This window comes from Centruroides vittatus, unplaced genomic scaffold (genome assembly GCF_030686945.1).
Source record: "Centruroides vittatus isolate TY-2023 unplaced genomic scaffold, ASM3068694v2 contig_357, whole genome shotgun sequence".
Lineage (NCBI taxonomy): Eukaryota > Metazoa > Arthropoda > Arachnida > Scorpiones > Buthidae > Centruroides > Centruroides vittatus.
In genome coordinates, this window is record NW_027122180.1 from 2,771,637 (window position 1) to 2,796,661 (window position 25,025).

Genomic DNA, 25,025 nt, shown 5'->3' on the forward strand with positions numbered 1-25,025 from the left:
TGATTTGTCACTTAAATATGTACAAAACAAATATAATTGAATTAATTATTAAATGTTACAACAGCATTTTCGATTTTATTTTATTCTTTAACCATCAGAAATGTCGAGAAATATATTTTTGTTTAATTATTTTTAAAAATACGTACGACTTTTAACGTAACTGTTTCATTTAATGTCATGATTTTCCCCTCCCCTAAATTTTAACAAAATGATGAAGATTTTAAATTTTTACATAAAAAAATATCTAGATATAAGGTATAAAGAAAATAATTTCTTTTACAGTTTCTTACTGATTTAGCTGATATTATTTTACTAATAAAACTAAAATAATTATATTACTTTATCAGTTAGCTATTATTTACATTCTGAATATTTTTTATTATAAAAAGGCAAATAAATATCTATACATATTTGATTTGAATTTATTAATACCGTATGAATACGGCAATAGTGTTATAAATATTTTTGATACGGTAATAATATTTAATTAAAGGGTTTGCTAAAGAAAAATATTTTCAACTCAATAAACTTTCATAGAATAAACGAAATATGAAATAATAATAAATAATGTAAGATTAATTGATTATGGCTTAATTAAGAGAGGTTTAATTGTACAAAAGTAAATAATTTTTTAACTGGATGTAAAGAGAAAAGATAAACAATACATGTATAACAATAAAAGAGATCAGTTTTGTTTTTTTTATATTTATTTTAGAAATTATCTAGGGGAAAAAATTGACGTTACTCTAGTAGAAAATTCTTTATTTTAAACATTATAACTGAGTACATATTAATTTACTTTAAATTTAATTACTGTATCTCAATTTTGAGTAATGCTGTAACAGAAAAGAATGTCTCGTAGAATATATATCGAAAGCTATTTACATTCCGATGAAAGGCTATTTTATTATAAGGTACAAAAAGGTAATCGTTAAAATGTCTTGTAGAAATTAATATTTAAATTGTCATGTCAGTAGTTTACCATACGTAGTTTACCATATGTAATTTAAGAAATGAAATCGTCAAAAATTTGAATAAATGTATAATTTACCAAAGATTTATTATAATTATTTACATTAATAATATCCTTTCAATTTTATATAAAGTGGAAATGTAAAATAAAATTATTAATATCATTAAAATTTACTTTAATTAAGAAATTAATAAGGATTTATAATACAAATGAAAAAGATCAACATTATTATTTTTAACGTAAAATAATATTTAAAATAAATAAACTAAAAAATAAATATACATTAATGTCTCCAGCATTAATAATAAATCTCAGACTGGAATATTAATTATTTTTAATTGTCTGCAAGTTATAGAAAAAATAAAAATCTATCAGCAAGTTACTTGAATTTTTATGTTTTAAACTGACAATATTAAATTATTAATTATTTATTACAATTACATTGTTTACAGATTCAATTGAAATGCAAAAATGCATAACGTGGAAAACTATATATTTTATATATCTGTATGAAAATCTCAAGAACTCGTTAGAAGTGAGAAATATTGGCATGTAAATAAGAATACTAAAAAGTTTGGTGTAATATCATTTTTTTTAGAAAAATAGTACGTTTTTCTTCTTACTAAAGCTATTTCTTGAGGAGTTTTTCCATTAATTTCTGACTCTTTCTGCCATATAGGCACTAAGAGAACTTTTTTATGCTCATTATGAGTTCAGCCAGGCCCATAATTAATTTAATTTAACAAAATTATGATAGCCTGAATGACGAAAAAGTCGATCATATCAATAGTTCAAAACACGAAATCTATGAGCACTAAAACAAAAAACACCATAATATGGAAAGGAATTGTTTCATTTTCGCAAATTCAAGCATTCTTTCGGGAATTATGATGATTTACTTTGTAAATTATTAAATTATGTGGTTGTAAAGTACTGGCCTTTTAGCAGAGAGGAAACAAAAGAAGCGCGATCTTGTCAATTGGACCCACTGCGGTCAGGTAATATACCACTTGTACGGTGTTGACTTGTAAACAGAGGGAAAACAAAGGAAGCGCCGACTTTGTCAATTGAACCCACCTGTGGGCAGACCTGTGCTTGCCATATTAAAAAAAACTACTAAACGTAAACAAGTGGCGAACGTTAATGTAAGCTCCACTCTCGTCGAATAACAGCGGACCTGAGTGTAAGCTGTTCACGAAAAAACGGTTTGTGGTTGGTCGGAAGTTTTCTGTCAAAAAAAAAAACCCTCAAATAGCGGAGCAAACGGGAGAGGGAGGAGTGAAGGACAAGAGATTGATAATACGGTAGCCTCTGGCACTTGAGAAGCCCGCTGAGCATAGAGAGAGTGAACTTTTCTGATAACGATCTTAGGAACGGGTAAGTGCGGAGGCTGGACGGACCGTATAGTTGAGCCAACTCCACAAGTCGACTGAGCCCTCTACAGAGTCTAATGTCTAATAGTTCCCGAAGGCCAACCTGGTACGTGAGACACTACGCTTTATATATCCTGTATATACTATCTTTTCGATCCTGTACAGTACATTCTATACATTTTGGATTTGTAAATAAACTGTAAATATTGTTTAAATTGAGTGTGGAGGTGTGCTTCCATCGAACCTGAATCTACTACATCGAATCGTGATACACACGGAAACCAACTAGACAGTTTGGGAAACAACATCACAAGAACTTCACTAGATCTTCACTGTGGTATTATTATTAGGAATCGTAATATTTAAAATAGAAACGAAATGTTAAATACTGCACTAATAAAATTATCCTTATTAATTAATTAATTATTTAAATAAAATTTCAAACTAGAGCATTTTTAAAATGTTAGGCTATACATTCTTTCTTATATTTATATTTTAAAAGTTTACTTTAGTAATTGTTTTTCTTAAATCGTTTTCAATAACAACGGAAAAGTCGTAAAAGGACTCGTTGAAATTATTTTTAACGTATTTTAGTGATTTTGAATTTTTACAACTTCTTTCTATAAAACTTGAGTAATGCAAAATTTATATACAGTGATACAATTTCAAACTTCATAAACCTGCAGCCAAGAAACTCTATTAATAATAAATAAATCGTGACGATTCTAGAACTTTTAAAATCTATCTTGATTTTTTGTTGTTTGTTTCGTGAAAAATTTATCTCTTTCTCGAAAATTTTCTTTTATTAAATGACTAAACTTGCCGTAGATTTTATTGCTGTAGTTTTATGAAAAAAAAATAATTGTTGTAAGATCATGAAAAAATACAGCTATTTTATTTTAAATTTTTTTTAATGCGAAGTTTTTAAAATATTTAACATGAAAATAAATTGCTATTTATATGAAAAATTGTAATAATATCAATAGAATATAATTGATCTATCAAAAATTTAAATTATAATAAAATTTTTTTCTTATATAGTTTCTTAACTAAGATTTCCGATTAGAAAAATTAGTAGAGGAGAATAAAATAAGATTAAGGTATTAAGATTTATTAATTCTCATCATTATGTTATAAAAACTACAAAGTTTATGATTAATAATAAAATAAAAAATTTATTTCTTAAAATATTGATTGGCAAAATGATAATATACAAAATATAAATCGATATTTATAGAAATTTCAGTATCTAAGTTATAATTCACAACATTCAAACTCGATTTATTTTATGATTATACTTAGAGATATGATAAGCATGTTTATGGATTTATCTATAACCGTAGATCATATCAAATGTTCTTCATATTTTATACTTAAAAATATGCAGAAATAATTTGTATTTCATATTATTATTAAGATTTTTAAATTTTCATGATATATTTTCTTATCTCATGTAGGATATTAATTTAAGTTTGATCCGAATTCTTAAGTTATTGCTGAAAGTTTGAATTTGAATATTATTTCTCATCTCTCAAACCGTATTGAAAGATGATTTAGTAGTTTAAAACGAAAAAAAAAAAAAATTGATATATTTCAATCATATCAAAGTATTCTGAATAGAAGTCATTTTCGCTAATTCGAAGTAATTATTCTAGTGAGTTGTTCGGATTAACAGTGTAATACTTATAGGAAGAAGATAAAAGGCTACAGATAGTATGTTTTGAAAAACTATTAAGCTGTTTACTGCATATATTTGTGTTTAAATGTGGGATACATATTAATTTAACAAATTATTTGTGTTTTTAAAACAATCTACGATTTCTTTTTGATTAGGTATTTGGAGGAAAAACAAACAAAACTGATTCGAATTAAGCGGAGTTCGGATTAGTGAGAGAACTGTATTTGAATATTTAAAAGGCTTTCTTTGATTTATTTTGAAATATTTTTCTTTCAATTCCGGGTGTTTTATAAGATTACTTTTCATATTTTTGTTTTCTTTTAAACTTATTTTTTATGCATGCACTAAAATTTTTATGTCAGCAAGGCCCACAGATGTGAGTCCCACAGTTAGGTCCACAAAAATCCTAACATATCTCAAACCCGTCCTTGAAAGATTTTGGATATTCAATTTGGAATATTCAAACTCGAATCCTTCGGCGATACAGACACGTGTTTAACCTCCTAGGTTGTATGCTCGTTGATTACTCTGTAATTTATTATGAGAACTTGTAATAATTCATTCGATTTTATCTTACTTCATCTTACTTATATCAATCTGAATCCATTACGCATACTTGACCAGATGATTAGACAGTAAGATGTATCCTACTACCATGAAGTTCGGGTTCGAATTGATCTCTTAATTTATGATGGGTGATAGAGATCAGAGCATTGTTTTCGCTCAGTCTGGCCTCAATTCTTTTCAATTTCTGGTGTCTTGCATTAATTTTAAACAATTTTATTTAATTTTCACGTTTAATTAATTTAACATATATATTTAACATCGAAATTTTTAAATTTTCACTTAATGATCATTTATCTTTTGTCATTTTTCCTTGTGATAAACGAAATAAATTTACAATGTTTAGAAATGTTATCAATAACAGCTTTTATTAAGATAAAATTTGGTTTTATAATTAAAGAAAATTCAAATAAAATATAACTTTTGATTGATATTAAATATATTTTAACCCAGTTGGAAATGTTATTATAATTGAAGATTTATTTTATATTTAAACAAAAATGTTTTAAATTAGATAATTCGTAAACTTTGAGAAGGCATAATTAGTAGATTCATGCTAACTGTGTAGTATGAAAGTCACAATTTCAATATAAATAATTAATTTTGTTGCCACATGTTTCTTTTCTTGATAAAACGTTATTTCTAATTATGAAATGAAAATAATTTTTGTTGTATTTGAAAATAAAACGTAAATAAACCATTTAATTTTAAAATATGCTATTCGCTATTTATTTTTTATATATAATAAATTTAAATTAAAGAGAAAATAATTCTTTCTTATTATTCACTATCAGATATGACTACAAATTTACTTGAGTTTAACAAATATAATTGAAATATTAAAATTTTAAGGAAGAATAATAAGAAAAGAAAAAAAAATTGTTATAAATTTCCAAAATTTATGATTCGTGTGCTTTAATAAATTATTTTATTTTGAAATCAATGTTATTTTTCTTCTTTATTGCTTTATTACTTAATTTTTCATATCTTTTCGGAAAGCTCTTTCTTCGTCATCAAATTCTAATGTTGCAATGACGGTATTTCCATATTTAGTATGAAGCTTTTCAATGCTATACATAGGCTAATATTCTCCAAATTCTATATCTTTGAATTTTTAGGTTTTTGGGATTATCCGATACTATTGAATTCGTCCATTCCTATAGTATTATTTTTTGGATAAATTATCTTGTGTAATTTTTATAAAATAGAATTTTTTTTTATTTAAAAGGAACAGTATTATAATCATCTAAAATATTTTTATTTGTCAAACCCAAATACATATTTTTTATTTATTTTTTACTCATTATAATCTATCTTTTTGAATTTTAAATTCATTATCTTCTACTTTTCAATATTCTGTTTTTATCAGTTGCTACTTTCATTCTATTTTTGAAGTTTAGAGTACTTTCACTTTTGTAATTCATTTTAAATCCTTTCTCTTTTTCCTTCTACATCTTTATTATTTAGTATGCAATTTCATAATCTTTATTAGCCACAGATATGCGTAACATCACATATTTATCTTCTAATTCATCTGTCCATACACCTAATAATTTTTCTTGTTTTTCTTTTATTGGTTCTACCTTCAGCATAAACAATACTGTCCTTATCTGAATATATTACTTTGTCATCTAATTTATCAAGCACTTTGTATAATCTACTTCTTGTAGGACTTGTGATAAAAGCAGCCATATTATACAGCTGCTTTTGTATTAAAATTATTTTCGGTACGTTGACCTTTCGTTTTGTAATTCATTTCTACACAGTCATCGTTCATGAATATCATATTTAATTCCCTATTATTATCAATTAGTATAATTCTATAAAAAGCTTATAATTTCATCGAATATTCTGTTTGTTGGGCTACAATTTGAAGAAATTGTAGACCTATAAATTCCCACTGTTGTCTGTCTGTCTGTCTCTTTCTTTCCTTAATCTGGGGAACAGAGTTAGATAGATGAAATCCGAGACCTGATATGGAAACCGTAGCGGCAGGCGGTTACGATAAACTATATAGGAACTTCCGATGCATACCGTAAGTCACGTTATTTTAATTCAAATATAGTCTCCTGAAAGGTGTTAGATAGATGACCGGTGCGACTCTATTGTTAAAGGAAAAGTATGATGTACAGGGGCAAGACACTCCTGATTTGAAGCGGAGAGCATATATTTTAAATTAAAAAATTATTAAAAATATGGTTAAAAATTGCAGCCCGGCATTGTGACGATGTCACAATAAATAAGTGCTCGTTTTATATATTTTTCTTTGACCAAACTTACTTGAAAAAGAATTCAAACATACTTTACTTAATCCAGACCATTTCTCATCATCTGTTTTAAGATTACAAATCTGTAGGATAACCAACTGAATAATTGACAAAATAATTCACAGTTTAATGTAAAGAACACCAATATATCTTTTTTTCATTTTCTTTTGAAATCATATTTTAATTTTGTAAGTTCCCTTTTTTACCATAAATGAATCTTTAGAATTTAATGGATATATTAGCTTTTAAATTTTCGTGGAAAATATTTTTTTATAGAAATAAAATGATGAAAAAAAAGCTTTTTATCTTCTGATGAGATATGGAAAATAACCCGACAAAACAATAAAGAAAATAAATTACTGTAATTAAAAATTAAAATGTATAAGTATTGCAAATTAAATTTTAAAATCTTGTAAAACGACATGACTTGGAATTGTCTTCCTAATTTTTAATCTTTTTGGTCTCAAGTTGGTCTCAAATTTTTGAAATTGAAATATGAAAAAAATTTTGTCTTAAAATTGGAAATTATTTTTTAAATGTTGAAATTTTGATACAGTAGATTTTTTGATAAAAATTAGGTCTGAATTGTTGTTCGAAAAATAACTATAAATGTTCGAAAATGAGCGGTTTTGGTGATTAAAAGAAAATTAGTGTCTTGTTATAATCTACTAATGAATAGAATTAAAATGGTAAAAGCAGCAATGTTCCCTCATATGAAAAATTCATATATATACAACCTAAGCTTAATATTTTATCTATTACTATTAGTAAGATTATTTATTATTATACATTGAATATGTTGACGTATATCTATTAATGATATTTCATCAATTAAACACATTTTCTTTCTATTTTATCGTTTTTCCACTATTTTGAGGTAAAAGTTTTATTTAAAAGTTTATTTCACAATTAAAATAGTGTGTTATGCTCAACTAAGTTATTTAAACAAATATAATATTGTTTTATTTTTTAATGTAACATTTAAAAATAAAATTTTTTTGATTAAATTGAATTATAATTCTTTTTGAAATGAAATAATTTTTACCTTTAATTTGTAAAAATTATTAGTTGTAACCATAATTAGGCATCATTAATATACGAATTTTAATAAAAATACGAATAAAACTAAATTGTTTTATTGATAACGTTTAGTTTGGGATAAAAGTAATGATTTTGTTCACTGAAATGTTATCTTTTTATAAAAATAGACCAAAGAAAAGTAAAAATTATTTTGAAAAGAAAGATTTTAGATAAGGATCAACAAAGAAGTTTTAAAAAATATTATTTTTAAAAAGGATTTTCAGCACTCATCAGCCAAAAATTTTTATTTCGAAATATATTTTTATAGATGTAACAAATATAATGTCGATAATATTCTTTATATCGTTACGATCGTCAAAATATTTTATTTCTTAAACGAAGTAATTAATGATAATATAGATATCTACTTTTTGCGACGATGAAAATTTATAGTATAAATTCTTTCTATTCTGAAAAGATCTTTATCACATCTTCAAGATAGAAGTTTCTGCTAATTAAAAGTGATACGGGAAAAAGATGTCAAAGATTAAAGTTCGAACCACTTAATCTTACCCCTCTTCTGATTGGAAGAGAATCAATCGATTGAAACGGATGATCTAGAAAGCATTTTGTCGAACTTAACCAAGAATAGTGAACTTTTAAAAAAATAACAATTGTGTTACAAAACTTCTCACAACTTTGTATTACAACAGCTTTCGGTTCATTCTTTTCGCTTGTCAAATACACAAACTCCATTTAATCAAATCTAGAATGAAAAATAAATTCGGCATTGTCCTAAATTCTGACGTGGTATCTATTTTCAGGAAAGAATTTTAAATTTTACTAATGAATGAATTAATAAAATTTTTACGAAAATTATTCGGACAAGTTTAATTTTCATGTCAAAATTCGCATTACTTTTGATTCGAAAATTTATAATAAAATTTTGTTTTTTAAACTGTATTTCTTAATCACATTCGAAGAACAAATGTTATTAATAAAGACCATAATAGAAAATTAAGTCTGCACGTAAACATGGAGTTCGTTTATTTAAACAGTAAAATTAATCAATAATTTATCTCATCTATCTGCTCCTATTCAAAATTTAATCTCTGACTACCACAGATGACTTATGTCATCTTCCATTGCATCTATAGACGATAGTCTATATGTCATCTTGTTGTTTTAGCTAACTTTTAGTAAATAACTGCTTGCATCTGATGGGTGAAATACATCACTTTTTATGAGGTGATGTGTCTACATTCTTTTGATGGAAGTTCTGCAATTTGCTGCATTTATTTTTTAATTATTTCTCCACAATCACTCATAATTTATATAATTATATGGTGACATTTTCGAACATCTTTTATAACCTGTAAGAAGAAATGTAAAATTTTAATGTTTTTATTATTCTATAATAGATAATTCAGATCTTATTAATAAATTCATTTTTCGCTTATTTGCTTAGTTTCGATAGAAGCTATAGGTTTTTAATTTAAAGTAAATTAGTATTTAAATTACTCTAATATTTAATTTAAATCAAAAAATAAAATAAATGTAATACTTTATTTAAAATATGCTAAAACAGTTTTCTACATCGCTCAAATATGAAGTAGATTAGAAAATAAAATATCTATATATAATTAATTAATCGCGGTATTATTATTTATATAATATTATTAAAACTGTCTTAAAGTTATATGCAAAATTAAGTTTGTATAAATAAAAGAATCGGATTTCTTGTAAATATAATTTTTAAAGTGACATGAATATGTAGAGTATAATAAATGCGGTAAAATAAGTAATATTAATCGCAGAATTTAAATTTTTTCGTAGGTCTAAATGAATTTACGTTGTTAAATTAATGCTTTATAAGCTATTATCATAAATGAATCTCGATATATAAATATAATTATAGTTATCAGATAAACTTTAATTACATTCACTATTTTTGACAATTTCAACGTAATGTGTTGTTCATTACATTCACTTCATTAAATGCAATATACAGTGACCAGATTATTTGTAAAATTTGTAAAGCAATATACTTGTGTGTTAACAGTTGCAATAACCAAGCTAAAAGTGCAATCAATATTTTTCGGAAAGTATTAAACTTCATGTGTCACAATAAATTCTAAACGATAGTTCTTCAAATTTATAAACATAATCTAATTAGAACTCAAACTGAATTATGTAATTACTTGAAATTATGTCAACGAAATTGTAAGATTCAATAATAAAAAGTAATTAGTATTCGGATTTTGTTCCATTTAATTTAAGTCATTCAATTCTAGCGACATTTCACATGTCATAAAGTTTCGCCCCTCCTGGCGATAATAATATAACGACTTTTTCTGTATTACTACAATAATTTCGCCAATCTATCAAGTTTAATTTTCTGATGTAAAATGCAAGAATAAATGATTATTTTTATTCAATTTTTGTCACTGACATACTCAATTTGATAGATACATAATTCTTTTTATTTTTTTAATTATTTTTTTTATAATTAAACTTATAACTAAACCTTATTTTTAGCTTATTCTGGAACTTTGACAAATTAAAAGTTTCCTTAAAGTTTGGCCGAATTATCTGTCACTGGCAAATAAATTAATTTCTTTTTCTTAATTATTTTTTACTAAAAGAATTGAATGACTTGTCAATATTAAAGGGAATTAAATATTTGTATCACTTGACAATTTTAACTTCATTAAATTACTGTAAGGAAATTTTAAAACGACAATATGACCCAAGAGATTAAACACTAACAAAATAAATTAAATTTTGAAACAAAGTTAGTCAAAGTTTTTGATTAAAATGTATTTATATAAAAGCAATTTAAATTTAAATCCTGAATGATTCAAAAGATTATCAATTATACAGTCTAATGGTTAACTTTTGTTTATTTGTCTTTTAAAACTGATAGACTCATCAAAGCATTCAGTTTTATAGTGAATTAGTAAGAAAAAATGGGTAAATGTCATTTTTAAAAAATAACTTTACAATTTTTATTTTTTCGTCTATTATATATAACAGAGGGAAAGTACGGCGATCGGTCAAAAACTCTTGTTAAAACCTCGTGCAAAAATGTGGGGTTTTTCCTACGTATGTATGTTTGTATATGGAGAACGAATTTGTTTACCCAATCTGAAGCTTTGTAACTTTTATTCCATTTGTTGAAAATTTCTGAAATTTTGCAGGGAGGTTTGCATATTAGGGAGATTTGTGCTGTCAATTTTTATTTGGTTAAAGGTTCAGAAGGTGGGAAGATAGAGGGGATATATTTGTCATATCTCGAATAGGGTCGGATTTAATGAAGATTTTACTCGTTATTAGCATTTGTATTTTTAATATATATATATAGTAGAGCATCGATTATCCGACCCCGATTAACCGACTTATCGGTTAACCGACCGCGTTCTAGTCGGCAAATTCAAATGTCCGCTAGTGATGTGGCGCTACAATATTTGGTTATGTCTTGGCTACTTTAATATTATTTTTGTTAAATTTTTGCATGTTTTAGCTGGCAGAACTGGCTCGATCATGAAAGGTAGGCTAGTATTTAAACCAGGCCTAATACTATACTAATAATGTATTTTTTTCATACTTTTCGGTTATCCGAATTTTCAGTTATCCGACCAACCCCAGTCTCCAATTAAGTCGGATAATCGATGCTCTACTGTATATATATATATATATAAATCACCGCGACCCTGAAAATTAAACTTTTTGTCATTTGTATTAATTAATAATATAAAAATATTTAAATGAAATAATTTAAATTTTTTCGCCGGAAAACTTACCCGACTGGTTGCTGGATATTTTAATTATAAATTATTCTACTTAAATTGTTCATTCATACTTCCATTGAATGTTATTTAAAGTTCTCTTAGACATTATTTCAATGTTATTAATTTCATTCATTAGTACAAATTCATGTTATTTTTACTGAGTTATGGATCAGAAAAGAGGAGTATTTTTAATAAAATAAAGGATTAATTGAATCTAAAATTATATTAATTTTTATTATTTCAAATAGTTTTTTAAATTTTCATAATTTTAAATATATAATTTATTCAATATTTTATTATATTTAAAAAAATTAATCCAATTAATGGAAATTTTATCATGGCTTCGTGAAACAATTTTGCTTGTATGAAAATAAAATTTATATATTTAATTCACTATTTTAAGTGAGACATTTATATGAAAAAGGAAATTATTATTTCTTTTAACGTTATCTTTTATATGAAATTTATGAAAACTTCAACTTTTGTGCTTTCTTTAATTCTTTAAGAGATATAAACAGAAAAAAAATCACAAATGATTAATGTTAAGAACATTTGTCAATATTTGAAAGTTCTCTGAGACTCCCTTTCATACAGAATTTGCTATACACACAGACCATTAAAAATATTAGAACATAATACAGTAGTTAACAAATAAATCAATATGTAACTTCATCATACTAAAAATATTTTTAAAAAATGCGAGATTATTATTATTTTCTGGTATATGATTTTGAACATAATGTCTAGAATAATTATTATATTATGCAGATAGTACAAATTGATTAATTAGGCAAAATACTCAAATTAAGAAATGTATTTTACCTTATTATTACGAGTAATGGCCTATTATATTCGTACATATATTCAGCAAAGAAAAAAATTAATGCATATACTTTATTTATAAGAAAAATTTAGTTAATTCACTTAAATAGAACAAATATATTTTGTTATTATTGTTAAAAAGTAGGGTTTCTCGTTTCGCGGTCTTTTGCTTGTCCCGGGATTCCGGGATAGAAATAATTATTTTTAAGATATACAAAATAGCTTGAAATCAAATGATATAATTATTTTTCATTTTTTAAAGTAATTTAATACGTTCTGCAACCTCCAAAATCACATTAATAATTCTGTGTAAGATATATATTAAAAATTATCTTTGAATTACGTAGAAATGTTCACTAATAGAAAAAATGTATTAAAGTTTGCTGGAAACTGCATACAACAACAACAACAAAAAAAGACTTTGAATTGAGTTGAAAATTTAAAAAAAAAAATGAATTTAGATCAAACTTCTAACATAAAAGGTAATTTTCGTTTTTTAAATAAAACATTATAAAAATTTACAATAATATTTTGTATTATAAGATTTTAAAAAGCAAAGATGGTCAATACTCCGATCACTCAATCTAATTCTTATTTTAGTAATGAAAAGTCTCGCTACCGAGAATGCCCTTTCCGATTCAATTGATGTGATTGGAATCGTGTTTAATGCATTTAAGAGAAAATAGATGTTATGTGTTTTTTCACCTGTAGCCTGGAAGATTTCTAGTTCGTTTTCGAGATTGTAGTAGTTCTTTTGCTTTCTAGTATTCTTGATTTGTCTACCTTGGCTGCTTTAATAGCGGTATTAAGCTTGTAGCTCGATAATTCGACAGTTCGTTTGTCTTTAATAATCACGTTTATGAAGAAAAACTTCATACTCGTTTGCATCCTTGCTAATTTGCATAATCTGGCATAATGCAGTTATTGAAGCTACTGCGCATGGGTAAAAACTAAGACAACATAAGCACAATTATTCCAGATATTACAGGTTCTGACAAGTAAAGAATTTTCAGAGTCCTGCCACAAATAAGCTACGCATTGATTATTGACCATTTGTAACATGCCATAACGAGGAAAAAATTTAAAAAATTAATAAGTAGGTTTAAAATTAATAAATACAAATTTATTCAGACAGTTTATGAGTTAATTATGCTTTCTATTTGCAAAATTTCCTGAACTTTAACACAAAATAAGAAAACAGTAAATTTTTAAGAAATTTGCGGAATTTCCCGGGATAAGAAAAATTTCCCGGGATATTTCCCGGGTTAAAAAAAACGACCGGGATCCCGTTTGAGAAACCCTATTAAAAAGTATTCTGTTGTTTATATATTCTATATAACTTAATCATCAGACTCACTCATTAGATATTTTTCTAAAATTATACCGAATTTACAATCTAGTTGATATTAATAATAATATATTTTGATCAGAAGATGAGTAGAATTGTTTTCTTTTCTTTTTTTAAACAAAAGAGCCGAACTAGAACAAAATCAATTTATATACCTGTGAGCCTCTTCATTCCTAGACTTATTACACCGTCTTTAGACGGTGAGATAAGAGGCCATACAGTCTCTCATCAACTGTAGGTCCGAAATGCATTCTGTTTTGAAAAATAAATTGATGTTTTAAAGCTAATATTGTGTCTAAAGTTAATAAGTCTAGGAAAAATATGTTTCTATAGCGCTCACAAGTATATTCCAAGCTAGACAAGAAGCATATTATACTAGAAAATCAATTTATTTAATACGTTAAAAACATTAAAACATGAATTATTGACTAATTCTATTAAACAGCGTTGTAAAATTTTAGGATAACTATTTTACTGACTAACCAATTTATAGCATTGCAAACATTGTTTTGTTGGAGAGAATTGTTTTACTGTATTCTTAATTATGTAATAAGATTCACATAGGCTAATACTATTTAAGCAAGATTAAAAACAGAATATGAAAAAATTGTTTCTCTCTGTTTTATGTGAGATCATGAATTTTATCTCTAATTTAGGAATGATAAGTTTTTATCACCAGACTAAAATATATAGAGAGTAAAATTGTCCTGATTTAATCTCATTCTTATAAATCCATAAGTTTGATATATTATTCAGATTTCTTTATTTAGATAAACCAAATTTTATCATCTAAACATCATTTCTGTACTTACCCTTTCTATTTTAGGTCACGAATTTTATATTTAATATCTTTCTTAGAAATAAATTTATATTTATAGGAAGTTTATTTTTATTCTACTAATTTAGCTTGTTCAAAATTATATTTATTGATAATATTTTATATTAATATTATAAACATTTTAAATCTAATTTTTATTTTCTTGATTTTTCTTTTTATATAGTTTCAATAAACTATTTATATGTTTATTCTCTACATGCAATTTTCGCAGCTTCATGTTAATTTGGTCGACGATAGAGGTGGCTGATAGGGGAGGTTTTAGTTAAAAATTATGACTCAGAAAAATAAAACTAAATCAAAATAAATTTCATTTTCTTCATCATTTTTTACGCATGCGATCACCAACATGTGTTTAACGAGTTCTACTTTATTTAAACTTTGTTTTTTGAATTTTATTTTATGTAACATTCCATAACCTGAAGATGGCTGTTAAAAACAGTTGAAAACATTTTTTCTCATAATAAATTTGTTCATTTTAACTGGATTACAGGTGAGAGTTGGTGCTTTTATTGATATTATCAATACTATATAAAATCAACTCGTATAGCTTACAAACCTCTGGCAAAAAATTTCCAATTACTCCTGAATTTTCAAAGGCAATTGATACCATTCTGATAATGCATTGCAGGGATGATCGGAAACTTTTGCCATGAATTGATTTTACAGCATTCGCAGAAGCACTAAAGTTATCTACATCAATTTTTCTATAAGTTTTAGTCAGAATATGATTACGCTTGCAGAAAGATACGTAGATGCACAGATGCACAAGAGCACTTTTGGCGTATTCTGTAAGTTTTTGTAAGTTTAAATAATGCTAAATTGAAGTTTCGGATGAGTGTCCTTTGCCTAAATTCATTTTATCCTTTCCAGTAAATGGGATCGATTTTATGTGGGACACCCTATATGTTTTCATGTTTAGTTTTATAAAAGCAAATCATTATACAATGAAATAATTTACGAGAAACGAAATGTGGATATTTCGACTACAGAAACATCAAATTTTGGTAATGAAAATTTGCATTTTACAAGCACGTTAAAAATATTAAACAAAAACTGAAAATGGAAAAGTTTCCGATTATGTAGTTTAAAGATAAAAATTTCGTGCAACGTATTTAACATTTCGTTGCCTCGCTTTTAGCTTGAATCACAACCTTGATTCGTTGAGGCATTAGGTTTGTCAGGGCTGCAAAAGTCATGATATAGTTTTGTCCAGCTAGCACGGATGGCACGATACCATTCTTCTTTGTTAATTGGTTTCTTATTTGTTATAAACTGTTTTAGTTTCAGTCACATATTCTGAATTGGATTCAGATCGGGACTGTTTGCTCACTTTCCAAGGAATTTAATGCCATTCTAAGCATGAAATTGTTTAACGGCGTTGTTGCAGTGACAAGCGAAAGTACTATCTTGAGAAACAGAGTTAGACATCTTCAAACTAACCAATAATGCTTGGAAGTAAAGTGTTCCAAAATTTCTATATAACACTCAGAATTTACAGTTGTTTTAACGATGAACATTCGTCCAAATCTTCTGGCATTCATGCAGCCCAATATCATTACAAACTCAGAGAAATTCTATTTTGTGTTCAGGCATGCTCGAAGGCATTTTTATCCGGGTAATCGCCAAATAAAAATAGCCGTTGTCATTCCTGTTCCTATGTACACTCGCCATTCGTTACTGAATATAGCACCTGTCCAGTTACCTAATGCCCAATATATATATATATATATACCTTACATCATTACAATCATGCTTTTCTCTGTGCACATGTTAATACTAGTTTTATTTTGGCTAGCCGAAGATGTATCCTATGCTTTTTAAGTCGATTTTTTTGCTATAGGACAATAGATATTTATCTTATATTTTCATTTGCTTTTTCTATAATAAACTTCAAAACATGCTTGGCTTAGAAAATTCTCGGATGATTGGAAATTTTTTCCAGGAGTATACTGTATGTACCATACAGTTCTTTCGATAAACTCAATGTTTTTTATATCCATCATTTTTACTTCAAAATCTTTGTTTAAAAACCGTTTTTATTTAAAAATAAATATGCATCATCAGAGATATTTCAAGATACCTTTTCGATGCAATAAGAAAAACCTGAATAAGTCATCAGACTAATATAAACCGTGAATTTGATCAAAAATTCCAGATCAGTCGTGCCTCTTGTACGAGTGTTATCGTGCCCTGACAGATGGAGAAAAGGTTGACGGATTGGTTAAATCATAGCTAATATCTCTCCAATCACATTGAAAAATTTTTATTCCACAATATTTTATATAAAAATTTTTGGATAATCATTTAAATGTTGAGAAATTTACTGTGAAATTTATTTAATGAGTTTATTTATAACGTGAATTGAATTATTAATGTATTTAATATAAAGTTAAATTAACGTTTTTATTAGTTTAAGAAGTTTGAAACAGACGTCTTTTATATAACTTATTAAAATTACGGTAACAAATTTTATTTTTGATTTTTCGTCTTTTAAAGAAATGATATTAAATAAATTTAGAAAATAGATATGTTTAAGCTATTAAAAGTGTCATTATTAAACATAATTTTAAAGTTTATATAATTTTATGGTTTATGTTAGGTCAAATGATCTTTTATTAGAAGCTAATTTGTTATTTTAAATCTTGTAAATTTATTACTGCTTTTTAACTTTATCATAATCGTGTAGAATTCTTTCTTTTGTAAAAATATTCCTTAGAGTTTGAAAAAGTTTTAAACAAAAACAAATTTTAGTTTAAGTTTTTTAGTGGTAAGATTAGACAAATGAAAATATATTTTATTTAATGCTCGTAATGAAGCCATAGAACCGAAGTAAAATCAATCCCGTAGGGTCTAAAAGTTTTTAATTTATTAAATTTAAACAACTCAATAATGGCAATAAAAAATTTTAAAAATTCTTATTATACTATAATGCATGAAAACACCAAAGGCAATTTCAAAGGTTATCATTCACAGATCGTTAAAATAATTTTTTTTTTAATTATTTCTTTTATTTATAATTATCTCTAATATTTTTATTACTTTTTTCATTTAAGATTATTTTCTTTTCTCGTTTCATTCCATACAATGGCTTAAACTCTATGTTAAATAAATATTGAATGTTGAGACTGTTGTTTTAATTTAAAAAGTAATGTTAATTTTTTGTACAATCTAAATATAAAAATTTTTCCTAAATTCTAAATTATTTTATTTTTTCTTTTACCAATATAGAATATATTCGATACAAAATAATATATTTTATTTTTGTTTTCTTAAATCTACAATGATCTTAATGAGAACAATACAGTATTAAGTAGGTAAGAAATTATTTCTTTTTTTAATATTTACTTAACTACTTGATCTAAATTCTAATTATTTGATTTTTCTATAATATCTAATCTTTATTTTATTAAATCTTGTGTTATATTAGGAATAATATAAATTATTATGAAACAAACCATAAGTCTCAAGCTTGCAATAATATATGTAAATATAAATTTGTTATAGTAATATATTAAGACTGGTTTATACTTAAGAGGTTAAGTAATTAATCAATTTTTATTATTACGAAAGAATAAATAAATAGTAATTATACTTTAAAAAGTGTTGTAAGTATACGAAAAGTAAACTTTAAGCATAAATTAGATTATCAAGGTTTTAATCATTTCTTCGATAAATTAAGGAAATAGTTTAATTATAACTTAACCTAACATAATTAATTGTAAAAGAATTGTTATTTTAACAATAAACATTTAAAATATAACAAAATTTTTCTATTACGAAATTCAACTGATTTATTAGTATAGTAGCCATGTCTATATATAAAATATATATAAGTAAGATGATACATTGTTATGTCTCAATTCTTAACTATATAGATAAGAAAACTGGCTAGGAAATGGGATCTTGAGGAGCAATTAGGATCAACTGTGCAACAAAAAAAAAAAAAAAAAATAGTTGATTCGAAGCTTGTAATTTGAAACTGAAAACTTGAGTTGCGACAACTTTCAAAGCAAGAAAAAAAATCTAAGCCATTTCATTACTGTAAACCTTTTGTAATTCTCGAAATCGGTTTTTAATCTACTAATACTTTTTAAATAAAGTTTATTTTTCAACTTAAAAATGTTTCTTTTTTAATTTGTTTAACCATTTCAGTTGAATTAGAAATTGATTATCTTTTAATATCCGTTCGTATACAAAATAATTTAAAATTGGTTTATATTTCAGCATTTTAAAGTATTTTATTTTTTTTTACCTGATACAATTTTAAGTGCCAAGATAAAGGTAAAGGATAATAGAAAAGAAATTGTTTGTTCTAAAACACTGTAATCTTTGTATTGAAAAAAAATCACATGATTTGGTGAGTAAATCTCAAAATTGTTTGAGATTTTCTCAGTTAATATAAATACAAAAATAGAAACAATTCCAAACTTCTGGCAGAACATGACTTTAATTATCCGTTTATTGAATAAATATTAAAATAGACATTAATTGATACGGAAGATATCTATTAAATTATAATCATATCTGTGAAATAATTAAATGTATCTATCTTGACTTTAATTTAATTATATTGATAGTTAATAAATTATATATATAAAAAATATTTAAATTAATTCAATTTTATTTCTTTATATAATATTTAGAATTTCTTAATAATTAATGTTATCATATTTTCTTTCATTTTTATACATTTTTAACTAAAAACATAATTTAGAAATTTTAATTATGGCATACAGAATAATGTGTTTTCATTTAAAAAATGACATCTTAATTCAGAATATATCAAGAAAATATAGAAAATATTAAAAATATTTATAGTATTTTCTAAATAAAAGACAATAATGTAATTATTTTATTTGACTATTTTTAATTTAAAATAGATTTTTTAAAAAAGTATTGAAATATATTGATGATTAATTAATTTTTTGTTCTGAAGTTTCCTTGCGCTAAAAAACTTTCTATAATAATTGATTTATATTAAATGGATTTATTTTAATAAAACTTCACATCTCAGATTAAATATTTAGTTATTTTATTTAAATATTTTTATAGACAACAAGTGTCTAGAGTTTCAGTGTTGATTATTGCTGAGACAAATAGCTTACACGAACAGCTATTAGCGGTAATCCTCTTGAAACTATGACCCTTGTCTGTCCATTCACATCAGCAACGAATCTGCTATTGTTGCAAACATGAAAGGTACGCCTCTTCAGAAGTCGCGCATTCCCATTGTTATAACATATGGATGTCAGACTGCAATTCCTCCTTTTTTGCGTTCTCCAAAAAAGAAATAAAAGGAATTCGTAGGGCGTGAGCCGAATGAATAAGATATCTGTTCTACAATTGTTGTTTAGTGCTTATTTTTCCTAATGATGTCTTTACGATTATGTGTCTACTTTTCAATGTTAAGGCGATGTGAAGAACGAGACACAGCAAATAAGAAGAAAAACATCTGTAGTGTGATTTCTTTTTCTTATAAGTTTTCAACACGAGTAAACTTTAAAGAAGAAAAATAGTTAATAAATTTATACTTCATCACGTATTTAAAAATATTATTTCTTAACGTAAAAGTTTGTTGAATTATCTGTACTTACAAACATTTATGTCTAGCATATTAATAATGCTTCTATTGTTAACTACTTAATTATCATATTCAATTATCAATTGTAAAGACTCCAGTTGAATAAATTTATCTTTCAACATATCTAGTACTTTTTAATTTTTATTTTATTCTGTAATTGTGTCAACTTTTAAAAAAATTATATCATAATTAAATTTGTTATTTTGTCGACAATATGACATATTTTTTAATTTTGCCTATTGTACTAAAAATTAGTAATAGACATTTATTTGAAACTATAAATAAGATTAGAATTCTACCATTTATTTTTATTATTTCAGAAATTTTTTCTTATTGAAAATGGAGTTAAATGATTCTCTGGAGACGACTTTTTTGAATTTTTTACGTCTACCGAAAGTTTTAAAGCGTTTAGATTAAAGGAATATAATGCAATTCTTTCTCCAAATTATATGCTAAAATTATTCAAATAAGATTATAAAACTTCTATCCAATTTCATTAATTACATACTTGAACTGTTTTCTTAATACACTTGATAGAACATTTTTTCATTGTGATACGAAATCGAATTTAAAAACTTTTGATGTTTTGAAGAGTATAAAAATTCGAAAGTATGTAAAGAATGTCGATTATTTTTCATGTTATATTTTCAAAAAAATATCTGAGTAATCTTAGATAATACTTCTTCTTTATATCGGCAATTTTTGTTTTCCAACTTTAATAATTAATGAAAGGTAAGAATTAAGTCTAGCTTCAAGTATCGCAAAATCCGTTATATATATATATATATATATTTGTGTAATAATTATCCTTATTATAATCAATATCTAGTTAATGAACGAACATAATTTAACTAGAACTTTTCATTTTTTCCTTAGATAATTACATATCATCTAAGGCGAAATTGTATCTTCTCTGTTTTTTAGGGTAGAAACTTTTTATGTGTTTTAACCCGAAGAAAATGACAATTAATTTTTTCCTAAAAATAAATAATTATTTTTAAGTTGTTTCAAAGAAATTATGAAGTTTTATTTAAATAATATTTAAGTAATTAATTGATAATTTTCTACAAAATAAATATAAAGCAATTTAAAATAATATTTTCGAACGTATCTGGAAAACAAACGTTTGTATATATAGAATTAAATTCAACAGTCGGTCAAACAATAGGTATTTACTCAACGTTTATTCCTGTATCCATAAAGATTTTCTATGAATTTTTTCCCAAATCCAAGCAATTTCCTTGACGTATTTTATGTTATATTAAGTGCTGAAAGAAATGGTGGTAAATGGAGCTTAAAATCAGTAAACTCCACTATGGATAAGAAAACTGTTTGTGTGGTATCTATTGTAGATAATATACAGCAACAGAAAAAACCGAGTAAAGAAAAATTGAAAAAATTGAAAAAAATAATAATAAAGCGTAATCGACGATAATATTAACTTGTTTTTTTTTAATTTTTATTATCTCTTTTCAGCATCAGAATTTTAAAATTACTAATCAAGAATTTGTATAAAAAATTTGTATATAAAATTAAAAAGGATTAGTTTTCAGGGATTAAAATCCCTGTAAACTAATCCTTTTTTAATTTTTCTTAATTAAGAAAGAAAATTTTAAGAATACATGCAAATTTAAGTTTATATTTTTTACATTATAAAAAATACAATTTCGATTTCTATTATAAACAAAAACACAATTATAAATTTTTAAAATATATTTAAATAATTAAATAATAAAATGTCGAAGATATATAATTTTTTTTATTAATCCGATTAATTTCGTCACCTGAGTTGGAAAAAATAGCTACGAAATTTGAGCTTTTAGTTTCTTTGAGTAAGTGTCAAACACATAAAAATATAAAATCAATAGTAAAAGTATTTCTTTAAAAATCCAAACAAACAACAAAACAGTTGGTGCTAGCAAGTAAAAAAGGTTGAATCGTTCTTTTTATTTTCTCATCATTTGTAAGAATGCTATTCACTGATCGAAGTTGTCGCCATTTGCCATTCTGTATTGAATCTGTGAATTGCTGAAGGAATGAAATTCCCTAAAAGATTGTGGGCGTTTATAGATCTATATTGAAAACACATCTAGAATTGATAGTCATCTATCATTTTGTCTATCGGCAGTTTATAGCTTAAAAATACATTATTACAAGAGAAATCTGTATAAATTGTATTTTAATAATTAAAATACTACATAATAATAAAAAGAATAAACTTATAAGCCCTATATAACTAACAGGAAGCAATAGCATAAAGTATAGATTGGTTACGATACGGATGCCACTCTGTTTAATTAATTCCATTGTAGACAAGATTTGTTTCCACTATAGTGGAAGCCCATAAAACTTTCGTTCTTTATGTGGATATTTTATGTCTTGAAAGGTTTGTAAACAATTTTCCTTTTAAAAATAAGATGCATCATGTGATTTTATAGATTTTCGTCTAACAGAAACTTCTTGATTCAATATTATTTGAATGTTTTATATTAAAATAAAAGTTTTAAGATAAATATTCTTCATATCATTTATATAATTGAATTTAATTTGACGTAAATATAAGAAGCAATTTATAAATTAACACTTGTTGTATTTTTATGGAGTTGTTTATAAATAAAAAGAGTTTATTAAAATGGGAATAATAATTTTTATTGAAAATATGCCAAAATTTACAACGATTTGTCATTTTTTAGGTATTACTTTTGAAAAAAGTAACGTAGAAAAATTTTTTATTAGGTATATAATACTAGTTCAAAAATTAAATGAAGTGAAATATTTGTTGTTTAGCTTTTTTACTCCCTTAAAGACAGAAACTTTAATTACTAAAGTGATTTTTTTTTTTTTTTTACTTTATGAACTATAGATTTTGTATTACTTCTCAAAGTAAATTAGGCGAATAGAAGAATGTACTGTACATCAATAAAGGTTAGCCTCAGGCATCTCTTTATTCATCCAAAGAAGTAGAGTTTATATAAGCTTATGAAAAATTTAATTATAAAAATAACCTTTTTTTCCTACTTATATTTTTAAAAAATGAAGCTATGACTTTATCTCTTTTTTTTCACTATAATACATGAAATTTAAGTTTCCATTTTTGATATTTAGATGTCATTAAAAATTAATTTAACTTATTAATCAATATTTTATCTTTGTTCGTAAAGATAATTTAATTTATATATTGATTTATTAAAGCTATTCCTTCGATGCAATAATTTATTATATAAAAAGATTAACATTAGTAATCATGAAGGTAATTGTTTTGTTAATACATTTTTAATAAACTGTATATTAATAGATTAGTGTATTATTACTGTATTTATTATCTAAAGAAGCTTGAAAAATAATTACTTCTCTCATTCGTGTAATTCTCTGTAAAAGTAAAGAAGATAACCATACAGTGAAAATTTAAAAGGACTACAGTTTTGAATCTGTTTTTGACAAGAATAAAATGTATTTTCATTCATCCATTTTTTCTCATAATATTGGAAATACTTTTTCACTGTAATAATAGGATTGTAATGCAAAAGTTCTCTTACTTAAACATTGTGTTTTATTTCAAATACACAGTATACTTTTTGGTATTATGTAAATATTATTCCAAAATATTCTGTAATATAAACTTTATAAATGTTTACCTTAACATTGATGAAAATCGATAAAACTTCTGTATTGTTATTGTTGAACATCAACTATATATGTTTGTGTAAAATTGGACGTGTTGTTAAAATTTCCTCTGTGCAAGAATTCATTGTTTATCATAAAAATAAATTAAATAGTTTATTTTCAAGACTCAAAAAGTGTTGGTATGAAAAAGAAGCACAAAAAACAATTAATGTGAAGTAAAAAAGTGCGAAATCAAATATAAAAAAATTGGAAATTGATGAAGAAACTGTCAAAAGTTTAGAAAAACTTTGTGATGTTTCTTGACGATAACAACACATTGAATTTTAGAAATTCTTATCTTAATTTTCTTAAAAATTTATATTCTTTTTTCTGGTTTGATTGAACATTTGTACTAAAATAAAAATTATTTTTGCAGATAAAAATAACAATATAAGATTATCAAAAATGCACAAAAATATTATTATAACAAGCGTCATTTAAATATTACAGATATAATAGAAGAAAATGTATTTTAATTAAAATTTTTATTAATATTGTAATTTTAGATTAAAGATCTACATTTGTAATAATCGAAATTTTGAAAAAAAATACAAAGCTTTTGTTGATGTATATATTTTTAATTCTTAGAAAACAAACAATAAAGTCAACGTCACATCTTGCAATAAATGTACAGAAGAGATTTGGACCCACTAACAAAAGAAAACAAATGAAATACAGCTATTTTATATCTCATCAGAAAAAACCTTAAAAGCATTTCTGATGTGATTTATTGACATAAAGCATAGTTTTTGATTTGATGGAAAAATCTGGAATTAGGAAAAAATCAATTGAATAACAGCAATAGTAAAAATAATAACAATGTTAATTTCATTTAATAATAATATAATAGGATTGGAAAAGTAAATATAATTAAATGTTTAATGCCGTTATTATCGTAATTATATATAATTTAAAATAAATTTTAATTATTTTATGTACTAATGTAATATCTGTATTTTATTTCTTTTAAATAAAAAAATATCACATATTTAATTAAGTTTAAAACATTTACAGAAATCAATAGTAGGAGAAGACACGTAACATTTTATTAAGGCTTCTAAATTATAAATAAATTAAATAAATAATGATTATTGTAATACAAAATAA

General features: G+C 24.7%; 1 protein-coding gene across 4 annotated transcripts in view; it reads left to right on the top strand.

The window, feature by feature from the left end:
- LOC136974846 (glutamate receptor ionotropic, kainate 2) overlaps positions 1 to 25,025 on the top strand; it is a 231,572-nt gene that overhangs the window by 97,518 nt on the left and 109,029 nt on the right. Inside the window, exon 1 of one of the 4 annotated variants that reach the window (XM_067269821.1) lies at positions 15,064 to 15,174. The exons of 2 other annotated variants lie outside the window; for them this stretch is intronic. The gene's annotated coding sequence lies outside the window, so the exon portion shown is untranslated. Of the gene's footprint in view, positions 1 to 15,063; positions 15,175 to 23,132; positions 23,181 to 25,025 lie in introns of those variants that run through there. One more of the 4 variants, XM_067269822.1, reaches the window with a different exon arrangement.